The 10,556-nt window shown below is 39.9% G+C and overlaps 1 non-coding gene across 1 annotated transcript; it reads right to left on the minus strand.

The window, feature by feature from the left end:
* Positions 1–6,767: 6,767 nt before the first annotated feature.
* Positions 6,768–6,840, minus strand: TRNAV-UAC (transfer RNA valine (anticodon UAC)). The gene has a single exon. It is a non-coding gene; the product is annotated as a tRNA-Val (tRNA).
* Positions 6,841–10,556: the final 3,716 nt, after the last annotated feature.

Here is a 10,556-nt window from a genome sequence, read left to right on the forward strand (position 1 = left end):
TAAACGCTTGGTAGTGTCCATCGCGCTCTCCCCTTTTGTCATTCCCATCCCAAAGTGGCAAATGCTCTCTGGTCCATCGGAGTCCTGAAAGAGGCGGAGGCCACAGTAAAAGAAGAGGTAAATTTTGAAATGAGAAGGAAGCGAATCGACGCAGGTCACGCTCAATCCAATAATTTGAAAGGCTTGTTAGTAAGTTTCCAGGAAAAAGGAAAAGGTTTGCGTTGGATTTCCACCTTCCCATGAACGCGTCGAATAAACAATAATAATAGTCTTGCGCAAGGTTAGATTTTCTTCGACCTAGTCCTCCTTTTCAATCTGCATGCCCGATTCCAAAACTTTACGAAATTGGAAGCCTCGTGGCCATAGTTAACAATACGAATTCGTGAGTGTGTGTGCGTTTGTGTGTGTGTGAATGTGTAAACATCACAGCACGCGTGTCTCCTCACCCTAGTAGAATACAAATCACCCATTGGAAAGCGAGGTGCGTCCTGTGTAGCCAAACACTATCCCAATCAGCGGGTGAACAACCTACGACCTCTCAGCCCAGAATTAATTCGCCGGGAGCCATTCCATTAATTCCAGATACAGCCTAGCCATTAATGAATGGTTCGCCCGAATTCGACTTCCTAAAACGAATTCGCTTGGGGATTCAAAAAAATGTATGCTAGAAAAAAATACATCGTTTTCAACACGATTCTTAACTCGCGTCATATTTATTCTATGTTAATAATTTCGACATTTCGTCATCCTTGTAGCCTCGCTAGGTAAATATGGTGAGGAGATTTTCGGTTTGGACCCTAGAAGAATTATAGCGTTCACGAAGACATTTAAACGTGGTGAGCAGTCGGCAAACATCACTTTTGCACAATAACCGCGCCCAACGCGGAAGAGGAGAGGGAGCTGCCATAAATATAAAATGTTTGTATTAAAATTATCGGTTACAATTTTTCCTGACGTGTTCGTGAAGTGCTGGATTCAGACCGTCGCTTCGGTTAAGAGTGCCTACGGTCGCAGATAATATTGGCAATGATAATATGACAGTGCACACCATTGTCACTGAAAATTTGTCTATACGAAAGATCTGCGCAAAACTTGTCCCGAAGGTCTTGACGGACAATCAAGAGCAGAGTCGTAGGTCTGATTGCGAAGACCTGAAATTGCATCGTGATGATTCCCCAACCCCCTTACAGTCCCGACTTGGCAAAAGAAGACCATTTCCTATCATTAAAAGTTAAATCCTCCCTGAAAGGACACAACCATAGGACCCTAAGTGTCGTCAAAGAAGTTTGCACGCGAACCCTTAAGGACCTTCTGGAATCTGCCAACCAGGGAGCCTTCGAGTCGTGGAAAAAGCGCTGGCAAAAGCGTGTCGACGCTCAAGGGATGAACTTTAAATAATTTTGAGGCATTGTAGCAATACCTTAAATTATACTTTTTATGCGAACCATATACCTATAAGAATAGACGATTAGAAGAATTGGCGCTGAAGCTTGCAGTGCTGAGCTTGACGTAGACAAGGAGTAGTTGCTAACATTGAGGACCAAGTGAGATAATTTGGTATCGGTTCCACCTAACGTCAAAAATTGTGTGGCGAAACTCGTACAATATACCTGTGGTATTTACAAAAAAAATGAATACAAACAAATAGGTTTCCGGCGAATTTGAGTATGAAAAGGTGTGATTTTGAATTGGTCAAAACCTCATCTCGAATTAGCCTCGATCATCAGGTTGCTATTGCTGGTATATGTAATTTGAAACTTGAATGAAATGCAAAGAAGGTGCGGGGGATATCATACTGGCTTCCCACCGAGAGGCACCGGGTTCGATTCCTGGAGACGTTAGATATTTTTGGTATCCCCATTCCTACTTGAAGTGCTTTGTGGAGACCACTTTTTGAGTTAGTACACCGTCTTTTGGATGGGACGTGAAACTGCGGACCGCTGGGCGCCTTTCGTTGAGAATAGGCTAATGTCGATGTCGGGTTTCTCTCCCCCCTTTCTCCTTCCCCATCCGTCACTAATGATACAAATGACATCAGATGTCGGTCACTTCTCTTAAAACTACTACTACTACTGCTACTCAAAATATGGGGGAAATTGTACGCACGGCTGTGGGAGTTAATCGCATATCAGATGGTAATGTGTGATGACCGTGCCCGAGAAATTTTGAGAGACTTCTCTCTTTTTAAAATGCGTTTCTCGATCTATCTTCCTTTTGCAAAATATGACGATAACGAAAAAATAAACTCGATATTATCCAGAAATTGGAATGTCTAGTTGAGGAAAGAAAACCACCACCTCAGTACAAAATAATGCACTGAAGGATAATTTTAAATGACGAATCGTCGAAAATTATCCTCACATGCACCCAATGCGATAATTTCACAGTTTATAAATCGTTCCCAAGCACCGGGACTCGAATCCTTATCCTTCGGTTTCTGATCTATAGAACTTTAGCCACTTATGCTATGCCGGTTGTTTACGAGTATGAGATTCCTTATACTCGTAAACAACCGGTACTTCACTGGAAATCTATGTTTCTGAATTTGAATCCCGTCGGAGCGAGTTATTTTTGCTCTCTAATATTTAGCCATCTAAGTACACACCATAGTTACTGCTAAAGTCACCGTTGCGTCATTCCTCATGACTTCTTTTGTAAGTATCCACGAGTGGCTAAGCACAGGGACTATTTCCAAGGACAAATTGATAAGTAGTCTATTCTTTTAAATTCGTGCCCGGCTGGCACCCCTGACGAATTGTATACCATTGAGGAGACTGCTTTCCAGAGTTCAGACGCGAAGTAAATATCAGAGTTTTAGCGCACAATAGATAGAGCTTCTGGACTAATCCGGGGTACTCTCATTGGTCGTTGAGTCACCTGCCTTTTTATTGGCGTTTTTCCCAGATTTCTAAGGAAAGATTGTTCCCAAGTACAGGGTAGAAAGTGTATGTCTTACCTATTGAAATATTTGGGGAATTCTATTGCCTACCATATTAAATGGTACGAAAATCTCTGCTATATACTTCAGAATTGAACACGCTTCTGGAATGCCGGCAAAACTCGTCCAACAAGACAATCCTACGCAAAAACCATCGAGTTATTTTTGCCTAGATTAGAAGTCTTGTACGTTGGAGACTCATATGAAAACCTTAAAATTTTAATATTTTTAATCTAGTAATTTTTTTATGCAAAAGCTTCTCAATCATATAATGTTTATATGTAGCCTCCGTGGCGTTCAATAGAAGCATTTCTGCACCTTTAAAGTCACAGATATCTCAATAAAACACCTGGCATTAACTGCTGTAAAGGCCTTCGGCGTCAATACTCGGCTTGCTTGACCTGGTCGAGGGTAGAGAAGGGATCTATTATCGTGACGTAACGCTGCTTAGGAACTTTCTAGTCCCCTGACCACTGATGGAGTGAGCTTTGTGCGTTACCATGCTGAACTTTCCTCCACTGATGCATTTCGATATTTTTCGCCACATAACTTCTCAATAAACTCTTTATAACTTCTAAATGAGAGAACGCTGCTCCGCTATGGCGTGTACTCCATGTGGAGTCGCCATGTTTCCGCAATTATTGCGCCATATTGTTACGTTCTGGCATCGTGCTGCCAACTTTGAACCACTTTTCAAACCATATCTATTTCTAATGCGAACTAATCAAGGCAGTGACGCGATGGTTCGAAATTTTTGCGTACTTAAGGGTTTCCACTTATCACACCCTCGTAGTCACGCATGAACGCATTGGAATCAGACCACAGAAACAGAATGCCCAATTTTTGTAACAGAATTTGCTCAGCTTTATTCTTTTCCTGAAGCTCCAAATAAATTCATAATCTTTAAATTCGAGAAAATATTTTTTTCTCTTCCTTTCCCCTTCAAGTTTATAAGAAAATATGAATAATTTTAATTACAAAAAAATTTTATTTTTCCGGGTGTCTGTAAATTTTCTTGTTATCTAGATGCACCAAATCGCCACCTGAGCACCGGAATATTTTTCTTGAAAAGTAAAATTTAATTATTTAGTCAAACACACCAATTATTGCTCGATATATGAATATAGAAACGCATGTATGTATCTGTACAATTGTTTGTTTTTATATAAACAAATATGTATTCATATGAATTTACGAACTCATATTTTTTCATGTGTGGCAATTTTCATATCATCTCTCACCTCACGTCCTTGCGGTGACTTACGTGGTATTTCGAAGAAAATATTTACATAGTTACAAACTACGGTGGCAGCGATTCAAAGTACTTGATATAGCATAAGAAATCGTCTGCGTAGCACACCCTCCTCATCGTAGCTGAGCTCGGCGGAGAGGCGATAAGTCTCTTAAAGGAATCACGCTGTAAAATGATCAGGGACGACTTCAAAACACTGAATGAATCAAAAGCAAACTTTAGCATTTTTCCCACCCATATTTATAGGGCATGAGGAACTTGACTCAAACGGTCCATTCCCGAAAAGCATTATCATAAGTGTTTTTATGCTACCCGATTGCCTCCTGATATACTTGTGCTACGAAACTATGAGGAGACTCTATGTATACCCTCTAGCTTAAGAACATATAGGACCTCGTATACTGAACCATAACATTCCATAATTGGGAGGTTCAGCTGTACACTGGAACAAAAAGAGGGATAGGTGATATATTGTATTAGTAATCTCCCTATCGGACAGGAAACGAAAGGAAATGATAGGGGGAACTAGAATGGTCAGCAATGAGTAGTGAAAAAATACAAGATATTCGAGGTAATAATTGGAAAGTTTGCTTAAGTTAATTATATCTTTTACAGTTTTGGGTTAAAAAAACTTTGTCGGACACATCAAAATGATCATCACCAATCACTCTAAAAAAATAAACCTCAAACAAAGAGAATTTCTCCTGGCTAAATGAAAACAAAAACTCTCAAAAACATGAAATTTGGATTCCTCAACCCAAAAAACCTTAGAAAAAAGAAAATAGACGCTAACTTGGACGGCATTCAAGTTTTTTTTCCTCGAAAACTGGGTCTAAGAGCCACTGCGTGACGATGTGAAGACGGATCGCTCAAACTTCCGGCTTCTTCTTATTTGGAATAAGTTAAATCAGAAGGGATACCCAAGTAGCAATATCTGCCCATGTCATATATTAATAATTATATTTCTTTTTCATGTATATTTGTCTTCGAGTTTTCCAGCTACAGCGAGAGTAATACGCGCTCATCGAGCTATAAATATTCTTTGTAACTTTGTCGTCTTCATTTGAACAACCGTGTTCTTTTCGATTATCTTGCTAGATTAGTTTAATTCTAATCTCGCTAAATTAATATTTATAACGGCACGAATCAATAATTTGGGTATTCCTCATAACAGACGGGATGACTCCTGACTAATGACGGGGCAGTTGTTATTCCAGCTTTCGGCTGCCAGTATGGGCTTTCGAGATGATGGGTGAATATTGCTAGCGCATGATGACAATGGCGTGCCAACACCAGCCGGGCAAATGAAGTTGGATTGATTGCCGAATTAGATCGCGTGCAGCGTAGAGGAGCTGGATTTGTCAATCATTGTAACGATAAACTGAGTTGCGTATGAATATTAATAGAGGAGCTATGCTGAGAATCACTCACGGATTGATGGTTAAATTACAGATTGAATATCTCGCATATATTGGAAGGATGTCTCCTTAGCAATGGCGTTCAAAATGTGTTATTAGCTCCATCGTGCTTCGGTAGGCGAGATAATGTCAATAAAATAGAGAGATTGAGTGAAGAGCAGATAGACTTCAGATTTCGTTTTTCCCGCGAACTATAAGGGAGCAGAATAACGTTGTTCGACCGCGCTGGAGGAAAAGTGTTATAAGTAGTCGGGTGTGTATTCATTCACTGCCAGACACCCTAGCGGTGGGTGCTAAATACCCTTGCAGGGTACTAAAAAATACAAAAAATCACCAACCTGCCTTCTGTTGGCGTAGGTGTTGGTATGCTGATAAGTTAGAAGTCAGCTTGTCTCCGACACCTAGTTGAAATAGTGGAAAGGGAAAAATATCGGTGACTCATGAGTCTTCCAAAGTAATGGCATCTTCACGCTAATTTGCATTTGTGACGCTCGGAGCACTCATTCCGCGCTTTTAAAGTGACGCCAACATTCCAGCTCCTTTGATGACCGGGCGGAGGAACGAAGACAGGAGGAGATGATCATTTTTTCACTTAAAATCCTTATCGGAAAATTTCGTCGAACGTAGATTCAATTCAAGCAGTGGAGGAAAATACAAAACCAGTTAACATCCTGGCGAGTTTCCACCTGGCCCTAACACTATCTCCTTTATCCCCCTTCCGTTTCTGCTTCCGCCATCCGTGGTTACGTTTGTAGTTAACTTGGAAATTGTCTCTCTTCTAAAATCAGGCTTCGCAATTTAAATTTTGAATTGATTGAATAATTTAAGCAGAATTTTGAATGCTCGAAATAGGTACCTACCTTTGAACGAAAAAGAGCAAGAGCTCATTTTTTTTAAGCATTCCTCATCCATTTCAAACCAAAACACATATTAAATACGAATTATTTCTCTCTCGTAATTATTTGCACTCATACCATTTACGAATTTGAATTATCGTTGATTATATCCGAGCAAAATCTATAAGCAACTACAGAATGCAATCAATGGTCATAGGTAGACGAAACACGTTTCATTCATTCATCGATTCAGTAGAAATGCCATTTTGACGTACTATTATTCATGACAACATTTCGTTGGCGAATAATAAAAAAAAATGACTTGTTCCCGCTCGGGATCGAACCGAGGACCTTCCGCGTGTAAAGCGGATGTGATAACCACTACACTACGGGAACCGTGAGACATTGTCGCAATTTTTGCTTATCTGTAGTATTTTTGCCAAATTCATTAGCAGATATGCCGTTTAACGCACTATTTTATTTTCTACGCCGATATATTTCTAATTTTTTTTCACATATACGCTATGAATATTGTTATATATTGTAAGAGTATTCTTTCCATGCTCAATTCCCAGCTCCCGTTTAAGCAATCATATTTTAGCCAATATTAACATTATGCTAATTTTGGCAATATTTTTGCATGATCAACATCACTAATGAACAACTTCGTTCTTCATTGTATGTTTAGGATGAGAATTGATACAAATGATTAGGTACTTCCTTGGAGAACTAGAATTATGTTCTCCAACTTATGTTAGCCGCCGTAGTTTTTGATGCGGTGCGTCCCTTTGTGTCTTGCTATACCTGGTTAAGAAATGCGGAGATGCCCAGATTATGTATATCAAAAGACTACCTAAAACAGATGACTTCCAATTTATTATCATGTTGTAGGCCATTATTTTAGCATTTTTTTCTATTTCCTAGCTATTCTATTTTCAACCTATTATAGCCCCCATCCACCACGTAGGATTGGGACACTAGTAATATTTTTTCTTTCTCATCTTTAGTCCTCAGATACATTTCTCTGTCACAACCGCGCAGTCATTAGAGAGACTTTAGTTAGACTTCCACCACGTATCCTGATTATATCTGAAACCAAAAGAAATAACTTTATATCCCAAGCGAAATATAATACGTTACATAATATAGTACGTAAATCCTACGTTAACATATAGTAGTAAATCCTAAATTTCATACGTCTGCTATTTGCACCGCTTCGCATAGAGTAACTGTTCCGGTGGTCTTTATTTGTGCTCCTCTAGTGTTTTGATTACCGCACGCATCCAAACATTTCACGCGGGTCTCCGGTTCGAACTCTTGAGAGGGTAAATTTAATTTTGATGAAAGTGAGGAAAAATTCTCAAGTTGCATACCAATTTATTTTCCTCCGTTTACGTAATTGAATGAAATCAAAGGCCATTTCTTAAAGTATTATTTATTTTATTCTAAATTTTTCATGATGCACCATTTCACATTTGATTAATCTAAAAGGCAGTCATTTATTTCTTTGTCATGTGGCTACAGGCTTCACTTTCACAAAGTGACACACACATTCTGTGTATTTTACGTTATATATATAATGTCATTTCTCCAGCCATGGAAATCTAATTAATATTATTTTTTGGTATAACCAACTGCGAAAAATTATGATCATTTTAAGTGCATTATTCCAAAATGTTAGTCATCCGTTTGAATAGTTTTACGTTATTTTTGATGCGATCGAACTCGTGACTTGTTCTAACCTCTCATTTTATTATGCTCTGAAATCAAAATTTGGGAAGATCAAGTTTACATCACGGTTCCCCGTTTGTTCCCCGGAGTTCGATTGGCTTCTGTCGACAGAAGGGGAGAACTACTCCAGGAAGATGACTATATCGACACCCCATGACGCCCTTCCCCCGCCTGGAAAGCCAGCAACCCGACAATTGCTGCGCCATCCAGAACGTCGAGAGCATGGTGGTCGATCCGTTGGGCAGGATATGCGTCCTGGACGTGGATAGAAGGGACATACCTCGACAGACGCCAAGTATACCTAACATCTCAATAACGCTTCTTTAAAACGGGTGCCGCGATGAAAAGAAGCAGGAAAGATGGGTGCAGAGCGTTTTGATTGGCAATGAGGATTGTGATAGAGGGGAGAATGTTAGGCAAGCGAGGAAGGGGCAGGAGTAGAATAGGGATGTTGGACAGAATGAAGGGAGAAAAGAGGCATGCAGAATTGAAAAGGGGCTTATTGTAGTGCTGGATGTTGGGTTGTCTTTTGTAATGAGAGACAAGGGAATCGTCCCCGTACCGCTTCGTTGTTTGTGTCCATCCAAAACCTAACTCAACCGGTAAATTAACTATAATAATACCGCAATGAGTGCTAATGAGTTTTTTAAAACGTATCCATGTATAATAAAGCTTAACGAGCAAGTGTCTCCATCCTGGACGGGTAGGTATTTTTCCCACGCGATTGCAACAGGGAGAGACGTTTAATAGAAAGAAGAAGCACGAACGAGAGAAATGGCGAAACCACGCGGGGGTGGTGGAAGTGCGCAGTGAAGGTTTATAAATAGAGCGCCATGTTCTTGTTTGGCTCGCGTCTCCTTCGCCCTCTTTCTCTCTCTCTTTCTCTCTCCTTCGCTCCCTCCAGACTCGCAGAGCACGTGAGAGCACCTCATTCGAACGCCGTCGAAAATAGCGAGGGGAGACGGGGAGCGTTTGGCGTCCACACCGGTTGATTGATACCCACACCCACACAGGGATGCCCCTAAAGGGATTCCATCCGGATCCCTCTCTTTTCGACATCCCATTAAAAGGGCTCTGACCTCGGAGTCACTTACTCCTCGGATTTCCCTGAAATTTTTTATGTAGCACCTTTTACGTACGTACTTAGTATTGCCTGAGATGATTGCGAAAAGGTTTCAAAATGTTTCCAGGGTTATAAATTTTGCATAATTCTTCGCCAGAGCCGTTTTAATTAAGGTTCTTATGGCTTATTCTACTGGCAACAACAAGAGTCCTCCTGAATACATAAGCATATTCCAGATGTTAAGAATACTCATAATTAAATAATTTTATTCTTCCTGAAACCACAGGCTGTGCATGAAAAAGAAATAACTGGTTTCCTTACCCTGATGTTTGAATATCACGCACTGCATAGGCTTGGTATTATTATGTGAGCTCCAACCTCACCTATCAATGTTCGTTTAGCTCTTGGGAAGATATGAAATGATGAAATGACTTAAAGTAGCTTCATCCTGATACATGTTGCTCTGAGATAGTATGGGTTTGCATTGGGTGGCAGATCTACTGAAATGTAAAAATTGTGTTTTGGTTGTTTTGAGCGGAAACATGGGCACTCATTAAAAGGGAATTGCTGAAAAGGTGGAAAAATATTGAGAAAGATAAATGATGCAGAGCAAGGAGATAACATTTGAAGAATCAGACTGAGTCCTTAGCTAGAAAACCCACGCTGTGAACTACACATCATGTATCTTCTGTCCATCTTACTTTCTCCATTTTCTGCCATACCCGCATATCAAAATATCCTGGGTCCAATCTGCACTCATCCTCCAGCCTCAAAGACCAAGTTTCATATCTACATGTATGAAGCACTATATCATGGTTCTTATTTATCTTTTTCTCACATCTTCACTCATAATACCCATCATCAAGGCATTCTGCCTATTTTAAGGGCAGGTTTTGGACAGTCTCTAATAAATATTTATTTCTAAGTATCATGGGAGATTCATATTCCTTTCTACATTTCATTGTAACTTCTGCTTGGCTTCATGACGTCTAAAAGGTCCACTCTGCTTTTCCAATGCTCTCCCAAATATCACTGTATTTCAATATCTCCACTTCCTCTGCCCTGTTTGGATTTCTCCTAGTAATATGCTCTCTTGGCTCATCTTATGTAAAACCCCAGCGTTTTTCTCCTTATCTATTTAACTTATTATCTCCATGCTTCACCATGCCCACATCTCATAAGCCTCCAATTTGTCTTCATCCTCTAACCTCAAAGACCAAGTCTCACATCCATAATGCACTACCCTCCATATCAAAGTTGTTAGCAATCTTTTCTTTACATGTTTACTCAGTATAACCATTGTAAATTATCATCTTAA

The sequence above is a fragment of the Hetaerina americana genome, unplaced genomic scaffold (assembly GCF_022747635.1).
Source record: "Hetaerina americana unplaced genomic scaffold, ioHetAmer1.1.p SCAF_5, whole genome shotgun sequence".
In the NCBI taxonomy this organism is placed as follows: domain Eukaryota; kingdom Metazoa; phylum Arthropoda; class Insecta; order Odonata; family Calopterygidae; genus Hetaerina; species Hetaerina americana.